This window comes from Bubalus bubalis, chromosome X (assembly GCF_019923935.1).
Source record: "Bubalus bubalis isolate 160015118507 breed Murrah chromosome X, NDDB_SH_1, whole genome shotgun sequence".
NCBI classification, from domain to species: Eukaryota; Metazoa; Chordata; class Mammalia; order Artiodactyla; family Bovidae; genus Bubalus; species Bubalus bubalis.
Window position 1 is genome coordinate 26260776 of NC_059181.1, and position 11466 is coordinate 26272241.

Here is an 11466-nt window from a genome sequence, read left to right on the forward strand (position 1 = left end):
TTTACAGATTGTTGAAGGTCGGCCACTTGGGAGGCCAACTTTTCATCAATTTTTTGTTGAGTGGTTCAAAGGACATTGGCATCTTTATGCCATTTTTGTACAAAATGAACTGTTTGTTCAGATTTATGAAGAGCCATTTCAGCTACGACTGCCATAGTGGTTATTGCAATAATGTCTAAGATGGCAGCAATTAGTAATCTCAGAAAACGTTTAACACGTTTAAGATTTTTTAATATGTTTTTTTTACTAACATATAATGTAGGGCTTTCTTGTCAAGGTCATTGTAAATCAACTGGAACCCATATGTCAGTTTTGGTTTTAAGAATGTAAATATGGGGGGTGGGGGGGAGATAATTAGTCACAGCTTAGAAGAGTGCTGAATGCTTTCTCTAAGCCATGCCTGCTGCAGAGAAGAAACATCCCAGGGGCTGGGAGTGTGGAGAACCCAATCTTAATTCCTGGGCTAAATGCTGGTGGTTTGAATGTTTTGAAGCCAGGCCTTTTGCTTCTAGCCTAGGCATATTTTTCTACTTTGTGATTTAATCTTGGCTGAAGAGGAAATAAAAACAGAACAGGAGGTGGTAGAGGGCATGGATAATTCTACCTGCTCCAAAGATCCTGGCTTCACAGAAAGAACAGCCCAGAAAAGAAAGTTCCCCAGCCCTCCTCATTCCTCCAATGGCCACTCGCCACAGGACACATCCACGAGTCCCATTAAAAAGAAAAAGAAACCCGGCTTACTGAAAAATAATAATAAGGAGCAGCCAGAACTAAGACATGGTCCATTTTACTATATGAAGTAGCCACCCACCACAGACCCTGTTGATGTTGTACCGCAGGACAGATGAAATGATTTCTACTGCTGGGTTTGTCACTGGGAAGGCCAAGTCCTTTGCTGTGAGCTCTGTCCTGGGGTTTATCACGCTAAGTGTCTGAGACTGACATCGGAACCAGAGGGGGACTGATTTTGTCCTGAATGTGAGAAGATCACAGTAGCAGAATGCATCGAGACTCAGAGTAAAGCCATGGCGATGCTCATCATCGAACAGTTATCATACCTGCTCAAGTTCACCATTCAGAAAATGAAACAGCCAGGGACAGATGCATTTCAGAAGCCTGTCCCATTGGAGCAACATCCTGACTATGCAGAATATATCTTCCACCCCATGGACCTTTGTACATTAAAAAAGAATGCTAAAAAGAAAATGTATGGCTGCACAGAAGCCTTCCTGGCTGATGCAAAATGGATTTTGCACAACTGCATCATTTATAATGGGGGAAATCACAAAATGACACAAATTGCAAAAGTACTCATCAAAATCTGTGAGCATGAGATGAATGAAATTGAAGTTTGTCCAGACTGTTATCTAGCTGCCTGCCAAAAACGAGATAACTGGTTTTGTGAGCCTTGTAGCAATCCGCATCCTTTGGTTTGGGCAAAACTGAAGGGGTTTCCATTCTGGCCTGCAAAAGCTCTGAGGGATAAAGATGGGCAGGTGGATGCCCGTTTCTCTGGACAACACGTTAGAGCCTAGGTTCCAATAAATAATTGCTACCTCATGTCTAAAGAAATTCCTTTTTCTGTGAAAAAGACTAAAAGCATCTTCAACAGTGCAATGCAAGAGATGGAGGTTTATGTGGAGAACATCTGCCAGAAGTTCGGGGTTTCTAATTACTCTCCATTCAGGACACCCTACACACCCAAGAGCCAGTACCAAATGCTGCTTGACCCCCTCCAACCCCGGCACAGGTGCCGCCATGATGGACAAACAGGAGAAGGTCAAGCTCAGGTTTGACATGACAGCGTCGCCCAAGATCCTGATGAGCAAGCTGATGCTGAGCGGGGGCGCAGGCCTCAGGCTCTCCTTGTCCGACATGCCACGCTCCCCCATGAGTACAAACTCCTCCCTGCAGACGGGCTCCCACATGGAGCAACAGGCTGAGAAGAAGGCCACGTCCAGCCACTTCAGTGCCAGTGAACTTCCTGGACAAGAGCACAGCTTCACCAGCCTTCACCAAGACAGGACAAGCGGGGAGTTTATCTGGCAGCCCCAAACCATTCTCTTGTCAAGTATCGCCAGTCACCACGAAAATGGACAAGACATCCACCACGGGAAGCATCCTGAATCTTAACCTGGATCGAAGCAAGGCCGAGATGGACCTGAAGGAACTGAGTGAGTCTGTCCAGCAGCAGTCTGCTCCTGTTCCTCTCATCTCCCCCAAGCGACAGATTCGCGGCAGATTCCAGCTAAATCTCGACGAGACAATACAGAGTTGCAAAGCACAATTAGGCATAAATGAAATCTCAGAAGATGTTTATACGGCTGTAGAGCACAGCGATTAGGAGGATTCTGAGAAGTCAGATAGTAGCAGTAGTGACTTCATCAGTGATGAGGAACAGAGGTCCAAGAACGAGCCAGAAGATGCCAAAGACAAAGAGGGGGCTCGGATGGGCAAAGAGCCATCTGCTGTAAAAAAAACAAAAACAAAAACAAAAACAAAAACAACTCAAATTGCCAAACCCAGTGGAGACGAAAGAGGAGCTCAAAGTCAGCACATCACCAGCCAGCGAGAAAGCGGACCCAAGCTCAGTCAAGGAGAAGACTAGCCCCAGCCTGAGAAGGACTTTTCAGACAAAGCAAAACCCTCGCCTCATCCCACAAAGGATAAGCTGAAGGGAAAAGATGAGATGGGTTCCCCAACAGTGCATTTGGACCTGGACTCCGATTCAGAGAGTGAACTTGCCATAGATTTAGGAGAAGACCATTCTGGGCGGGAGGATCGAAAAAATAAGAGGGAACCCAAAGAACCATCTCCCAAGCAGGGAGATCCATGACAGCGGGCAGCCAGTCTCCCCCCAAAACGCTGGTCCTCACCTGCTCATCCTCCCAAACTCCCATGGCTGGGGTCACGACTACCACCAGCACCATGTCCACTGTCACGGCCCCCACTGCCACCACCACGGGAAGCCTGGTGAAAAAGCAGAGGCCACTTTTACCGAAGGAGACTGCTCCAGCCATGCAGCAGGTCCTGTGGAACTCATCAACTGTCCAGCAGAAAGAGATCACGCAGAGCCCATCCACCTCCACCATCACCCTGGTGACCAGCACCCAGTCGTCACCTCTGGTCACCAGCTCAGGGACCACGAGCACCCTAGCATCTTCGGTCAGCACAGACCTGCCCATCGCCACCGCTTCAGCTGATGTCGCTGCAGACATCGCCAAGTACACTAGCAAAATGATGGATGCAATAAAAGGCACGATGACGGAAATATATAACGATCTTTCTGAGAATACTACTGGAAGCACAATAGCTGAGATCCGCAGGCTGAGGACTGAGATAGAGAAACTCCAGTGGCTGCACCAGCAGGAGCTCTTGGAAATGAAACACTACTTGGAGTTGACCATGGCGGAGATGTGGCAGAGCCTAGAGCAGGAGCAGGACCGGCTCATTGCCGAGGTGAAGAAGCAACTGGAACTGGAGAAGCAGCAGGTGGTGGACGAGACCAAGAAGAAGCAGTGGTGTGCCAACTGCAAGAAGGAGGCCATCTTCTACTGCTGCTGGAACACCAGCTACTGTGACTACCCCTGCTAGCAGGCCCACTGGCTCGAGCACATGAAATCTTGCACTCAGCCAGCTACCGCCCCTCAGCAGGAAGCAGACCCTGAGGTGAACACAGAAACACTAAGTAATCCCAGGGTGCCTCCTCCAGTACTCAGGCAGCTCCCCTGGAAAGCAGTGCCTTGAAAGAGAAGGAGACGCCAGCTGAGAAAAGCAAGGACAGTGGCTCGACCTTCGACCTCTCTGGCTCCAGGGAGACCCCCTCCTGCATTCTCTTAGGCTCCAACCAAGGCTCTGTTAGCAACAGGTGAAACAAACAACCTGCTTCTGCCCCAACCACCACAGACCACCAGCCGGACCTCAACTACCCAGCCCAGAAGTACCATTCCCGGAGCAGTAAATTCAGTTGCTGGAGCAGCAGCGAGGAGAAGCGAGGGTCGGCCTGCTCCGAGCACAATGCCGGTACCAGTTCGAAGAGCCTCATCCCGAAAGAGTCCCGCCTGGATATACCTTCTGGGACTAGGGACACGCTGGGACACAGGCCGCCCGCCCCATGGAGGAAAACAACCCAGACACCAGGGAAACCAGAAACCGCAAAGAAACGTGAGACCGGAAGACCGCCACCCTCAGCCTGGAGGATGCCAGCCATTCACACTCGGCCTCTGCACCCGGCACGGAGGGCCGCCCACACTACGTCACTTCCCACGATAGCCTTGACTGAGGACTGTTCTACCCACGTGAAACCTTTGCTTTAGATGTAAATAATGTACAATTTGTGGATGTCAGCGAGCCTAGAGTACTTCCCCTTTTTATATTTGTATTAACTTTATTTTTTTTTCTTTCCAACTTCACTTTATTTTTTTATTTTTATTTTTTTAAATTTTATTTTATTTTTAAACTTTACATAATTGTATTAGTTTTGCTAAATATCAAAATGAAAAAGAGAGAGAGAGGAAAAAAAAAAAAAACAAAAAACAGAAAACACACCCAACAACAAAAAGAATGTTTGGATGCTGGAGAAAGGATGGTCATCCAGCCCATCTTTCACAGGGTTGTGGAGAGGGCAGGGGGCTCGCTTTGGGGCGCACAGCTTCTCCTCCTCTGGAGGAGGCATTTGTATGTCTGTACACAGCATATTGGGATCAGGAATTTCCAGCACAGAATTCGGTGCTCCTGTGGACACATCACATGCACCCATTGGCCCCTTTCAAATATTACGTTATAATATTACAAAAGGCAAGCTCTCTGGACCAGAAGGACACAGGGAGGAGCTCATTAATTTTATGTGATTTCCATGATGACTGTACTCCTATAAAAGGGAAAAAAGAAGAGAAAAACAAACAAACAAACAAAAACACATCCTTGTTTACAGATTAACTAGAAAGAAGCCCCGCTCAGCTGTTTGCAGAAGAGAGGACCATAGAAAGCGTTGGAATCAGAAGCTCCGAAACAGAGAGTTTTTCTTTGCTTTGTGGTTCCTTTAAAGACACTCACACCTGCTTGGTAAGAGATGGCCACGCTTCACAAAGTGACAAGTCAAAGGCGAGACGCACGCGGAGAGGACATTTGAGTCTGAGATGAAGCATGTATGTAATATTTATATGATGAAATTTTACGTTTTTATGTCAGCATGAAACAAAGACAGTTTGAAGGGAAGTAGGACACCACAGTACTGTTACACTACGTAGGCTGTAGCACCATTTTGTATGTTGTGTAAAACAAGAAGCATTGAACAAAGCAAAAAGGTGATGTATGTATATGAGAAAAATTAATTGTATGATATCATTCCAGTACATTCTGTTGTACATTTTAGTCTTCTTTTCTCTTCATTGTTGATAAGAGGATGTGAACTGTACCCTTTCCAGCCAGTTATCCATATTAGAAAAGAAATAAAAAAGAGAGTCCTAGAAGAAAACAGGAAAGAACATTTGTAGATTGCAGTTTAAAAAAAAACAAAAAACTAGCCTAGCTGGCCTTATTTGTGAAGCATAATTGCTTTTAGCATATGGAAGTATTTTTTTCACATTTTTTTGGTATAAAATTTGTATTAAACTTAAATATCTTTTTAGATGATGGTGTTTCTTTGTGATTGAGCCAGTCGTGGTATGCTGTTCCCCCCACCCCTTAATTTTTTCAGATTCTTCACCTTTTTTTAATTAAACTGTTTTGGAAAAATGAAAAAAAATGTAAATATTCTGTCAACTTTTATCAAAAGGAATATTATTTATACATGTATAAAATGAACAGTTAATACATGTTACTAATCCCAAATTGGGATCATATTTTGCTAGTCTGATCATAAAAGCAAAAGGAATTTTTATGTAAGTCTGAATAGTGTGGGTAGAGGTTTTTTTGTAAAAGTAAAGGTAGTTTTGGGGTCATTTAAAATATATTCAGTATATCGTCCTTTTTAAGAAATTAGTTTTTTTTAATGTCATGAATATTTTCTATAATTTATCATGAATAGGATAATGATCTAGACAAGGCAAAGGGGGAGCTAATCCTACCCCCATGTCATATGAGGGGTTGACTACCATAAGTACTAATTGTCTTTTCATTATATACCCATGGGGAAGACACTTTAGATTCTTTAAGTTTAGGGGTTCTGTGGGGTCCCCAATCAATAAGTCTTTTGTAACATTTAATAATAAGTGACCTTCTGATCCTTTATATAATTTTCATCTTAACCAGTTTTTAATACCATGGCTAATTTCAGCAACACAATCAGGAAGGTCAGGTGGATTCATCATGTTGGAAATTTTTTCTTTTTTTAAAAAAGTAAGGGCAGTTAACAGAAAGAGGAAAGTCTTATCTTCATTTGACTTTTTGACAACTGACAGCCACTTTTTATATCTTGTTTTAAGACATATACTTTTAAAACCAATACAAATAGGAATGGCATCAGAGCCAATAGTATAATTTATCAACTACTTTTTTTTTTAGTCTATTTTAATGTCTTAATTTTTTACATTGGTGACATCTCATATCTGTCTTTTTATTAGCCTTAGACAGTGTTTGAGCCAGAAGTTGTATTTTATATGGTTCTGACCCAATATCTTAGCAAACTTTAAGATAGTCTTTTAGAGGGGCACCCTGAGTTTTGAGAGGCTGAATCACCTTTTTACATTTTGAGTTAGCATTGTCATAAGCAAGAACTAGACTGTTTCATTTAAATTTTCATGTAGCCTGGCAATAAAATCTACATAAGGTTTTCCATTTGATTGTTTACTTTGAGTAAATGAAATTCTCAGGCTTTTAAACATATTATCTTCACTTGAGTAAGTAATTGATCATCAAATTGTAACTGAGCTTGAATGTCAAAATGTGCCCCACTACCCATTAATTGATCAAGTGGTATATCAACTGGCCGGTTGGCTGTCGCATTTTTGTGAGCTTGTTGATTTGTTTTATCTTGCCACCAGGTCCTAAATTATAAAAATTTTGAGGTGGATAGGCATGTTCTGGCTATCATTTCCCAATGATAAGGAATTAACCGTTCAGCTTGTGAAAGTCTCTGAATTAGTCTCATGGTATAAGGAGAATTAGTTCCGTATTGGGTACATGTCTATTTTATCTCCTTTATGGTTTTAAATGGTATGGCATTATAATCACAATGTAGTCCTCCTTGTGGAATTGAGGATCTGGTGGGATTTGAGTTACAGCCACAGGGAGAACTAAAGCGTCTTTGTCCCCCTGCAGTTGTGCCATATGAACTCCCTTTTGTAAAGGCGTCATTTTATTAGGCACAGTTATCTGTGGTTTAAAAGCAAATCCATCATCCCAAGGGGTTTCAGGATTGAAAGGAGGGGGCTCGACCAAAGGTGCAGTTGGTTGAGAGAGAAAGATCTGTTCTTGACTTCTATCATTCTTTTGGCTCTTATTTTTCATTTTTATTGATTTTTTTTCTCATCACCTATGTTATCATATAAATTCATTTTCTCCATTTGTTTTTGTATTTGCTCTACAGAATCTCCTGAATCCAAGGTTTTGGATTATAGCGGTCCTAAAGCTGTGTTAATAAGATTTCCTACTGACCATATAGACAAAGGAATCTTTTCGCCGAGTTGGTAGGCATGGCACAGGCAACGCATAACTTTTTGCCATTTTTCATGTCTCAAAGTCCCTTTATCTGGAGCTAGCCAGTAGCAATATTTTTCAATGGCAGAAAACAATTTTTTAAAAGAGGAGTGAGAAATCTCAACCCCCGAACTTTTTAACAAAGTTTTTAACACTTGCATATAGTCACTATGTTTATAAGGATTTTGTCCCATTGTTACCCTGATTGACAAATCTGCAGGGGTGTACTTACCAAGTACTTTTCTCATCCGCAGAGCTGGCCGGATTTCTCTGCGTTCTCTGCCACTAGGAGCTAGCCTCGGAGGCTGGATTCACTTTTGGGTCCCTGTTCCAGAGCCACTTGTTGAAACCAGATAGACAAGCAGGGTTTCCGAAAGCCCCATAGGGCGAGAGAATGAGAAACGAGACGCAAGAATTCAGAGAAAAGCGAGGATCAGCGGACCAACATCGCTCCAAGGTGAAGGTGCTGAAACTGAATCCAAGTCAGCTTTATTATACTTTCAGCCGTGAATGAAAAAATATGCAGGGAGTTAAACTATAACTCATGTGGCTTTCAGGGGCAAAGAACAAAATGATCATTAACCATTAATTAGCAAACAGTAATCAATAACAAATCAGTAACTAAGACTAATATTTTTATCTATAGATTTTCCACCAGATACATAAAACATGTGACTCTGAGACGCCAGTTGAGAAACAGTCTGGGGTTGGTTTTCTGACCCCAGGATCATATCTTGTTTTCAAGATTATGAACTGTTCCCTCTGAACTTGTTCCAAGAGTCTCATGCCTTATAGCATCCAGTTTATCAATAATTATAAATTTCTTTTGTGGCCCTTGCCAGGGCCTGCTTTTCTTTTATTCTTCCTGTCTCCTACAGTGTTGGGACTACCTGACAGGTCTGCCAGTTGTAAAGACTTTCTTTCCAGGGGTTCCATTTGTGCTCTTGAAATTATACTTCCTGGGTGGGAACCAGGCACTAACATGCCCCTCTCCTGCATCTTCGGGTGGTAAGCTTTCAGCATCCTGGATCCTCCAACAGTCAAAGAGGCAAGCACATCCATAAAAGGCCCCCAGCTTTGCCTGTTATCTCAACTGCTTTAGGGCAAGGACATCTGGGTTCTTATCTAGGGACCCATTCTAGTTACCGCAGTGCTTCCTGGGATGGGACAAAGGGGGACAGGGTCAGTGACTTGCCACAAATCTTCAGTGTCCTCCCACCTTCCCTCCTTTTCTAATTTAAGTCCCACCCTTCATTACTGACATCTCCCACTCCTTTGTTAACACTTCAGACATCATTCCACTAGAGTGTCTTCATTGCTTATTTCAGTTGTGTCTTAGTAAGGCAGGATACATATACATAGACTTGTCTGCTAACCAGAAATGAACTCATTAGATTTTAATGCATCATAGAATATAGATCATTAATTTATGGGCATAACTTCTTTTTTTTTTTACTTAAAATTTTTTTTTTCTTTTTTAATTTTATTTTTAAACTTTACATAATTGTATTAGTTTTGTGATGTAACTACTTATAACTGGCTTCATACTCCCCCTTCTTAGAAATGATTATACTGCTCCTGATGATGATAACGAGTTTTGAAAGTTATTTATTGAGTACTAAATATTTTCTGGGTAATTTATGTATAGTTTCTAATTTTTAAGGCAAATTGGAGAGATTGTGGTTGAAAGAAAAAACAAGTAAATTGTCTAAGGTCCCAGAACTAGTAAGCATCAGAATCTGCATTGTCATCAAGGGCTGTCTAAATATAAAGCTTTTGCTTTATCTGTTATATCACCCCACTTTGTTGGTGAGTTTAGAAAGTCACTAAGCCATAAAAATGACTGGAAGTCATATATCTAAAGTCAAAACCTTGACAAATTCAGGGCACCTCTTCAAATATGCTCACCTGAATTTCATTTTAAGTACAAGGCCATTCCACACTGTTTCTTCTTTTTATAAACAATCTACTTAAGGGGCCTATTAAAATTACTTCTAAAAAACTTAAAGATGAAAGTAAACATTTTTGACATGGTATCCTCTCACACAAGCTATCTATAGAGACTGAACATTTTGGTCAATTTTTCACTCAGTGTGCAGACAGTAAGGATTGCTCTTCTGTGTTTTGTTACCCTCTTAAATGTTCCCTTAATAGTAGGTTTTGCCATCTGATGGGCAATTCGCCTTTGCACCATTTTTCTTGTCATGTTGTTTCCCTAACATTAAGTTGCTGAGACTAGAAAAGGGCTCACAGAGGTTACACAGAGAGAATGCCTGTCTTTTTTTCTTTTCTTCTTTTCCCCTTGTTTTTATTTTTACTTTTTATTAACCTCCCATTATGGCCAGCTGAAGGGAAGAGAATAAGCAGAGAAAGCAGCAAAGAATTGTTATTCTCTGTCTGGTTGTAAATATCTGTTCTGCTAAGGAAATGGAACTTCTCCCACCAAAACAGAGTTAAGGATATTTTTTCAAACAAAAGCTTATGCATGCATGCAAATGTGTGTACTATGGAGAACATTCCCATGACAGTCTAGTGGGAAGGAAAACACAAAATGCTCTTCAAACAAACTTCCTTTTTTGACATGCACTCACAATCTGAATCATCCCATTACAACATTTAAATAGCTTGGCTTGAGAGATGTGAAAATGAAGTTTCCCTATTGTGTCACATCCTTAGTCATGTCAGATTATATCTTCTGATGTCATGTCCATACTTCAGCAGCTTTTATATATGATGATTAAATCAGTATTTGTTATTTTAGGAATACCCTCTTTTTGTAACTAACAACAATCTCTCAGTTTTGAATAAGATGCATCCCCTGTTGGCACTTTAAAATGGTCTCTTTTATTTTTGGAATTACAGGGTCACTTTTTAATTACTGAATTGTATAGTTCAGCATAAATATCAGCAAATGGTATAAAACAAGTACAGTGGTATTTTTAATACAAGATAAATATCTGTCTTCTGGAAAACTATACTTCATATCTACAAAGACAGATCATCTTGTACAAACAATGGTCATAATAAAAATTAACTCTAAAATCTTCAAATAGGAGAAATGGCTTCAAGCAATTCCAGGGAAATTGGACCCAGTTTACACCCCACTCTAAAACAAAACAAAACAAAACAAAACAAAAAACCTCTTTGTTACATCTTACTGTTAGAAATTCACTTGCAATCACTTCTTTAATAAAGCACCTTTCATGTTACACCCATTCATTTACAGAAAAAACTTAAAGTATTTGGTGTGTAATCTAACACTTAAGTAACTTTTTCTTAAAAAACTGTGCAAAATGGTTTCTAGATATTAAGTGCCACATCATTCAGCACTATTTTTTGGTATGTTAGTCTTTGTAAGTTACACTTTAAAAGTTACCAGTGGTTGGGAGTCTGCCTTGCAATGCACAGACACCAGTTTGATCCCTCATCCAGGAAGATTCCACATACCTCAGAGCAGCTAAGCCCGTGAGCCACAACTACAGAGCCTGCAGGCCCCAGAGCCCGTGCTCTGTAACAAGAGGCCACCGCAGTGAGAAGCCTGTGCACTGCAGCCTCTGCTTACTTCAACAAAAGAAAGCAAGTGCAGTGACAACGACCCAGAGCAGTCAACAAATATAAATAAATACTCTTTTTAAAAAAGTTACTTACTGCTCTGAAGACAGACACAAGTTTATTCATGAATCAGGAAATGACCTCCAAGTATCTTTCACAATTTAGGCAGCTGAAAGCATTTGTTTTTTCTAACCAATCCCAAGGTCTTTTAGAATACTACTGGACCAATTCTTTGCATCCCATCTAACCAGACAAAAAATTATAGTAACAACTGAA

At 41.2% G+C, this 11466-nt stretch overlaps 1 pseudogene; it reads left to right on the forward strand.

Annotated features, from left to right (window-relative positions):
* Positions 1–844: 844 nt before the first annotated feature.
* LOC102401961 lies at positions 845–4084 on the forward strand (annotated as a pseudogene).
* Positions 4085–11466: the final 7382 nt, after the last annotated feature.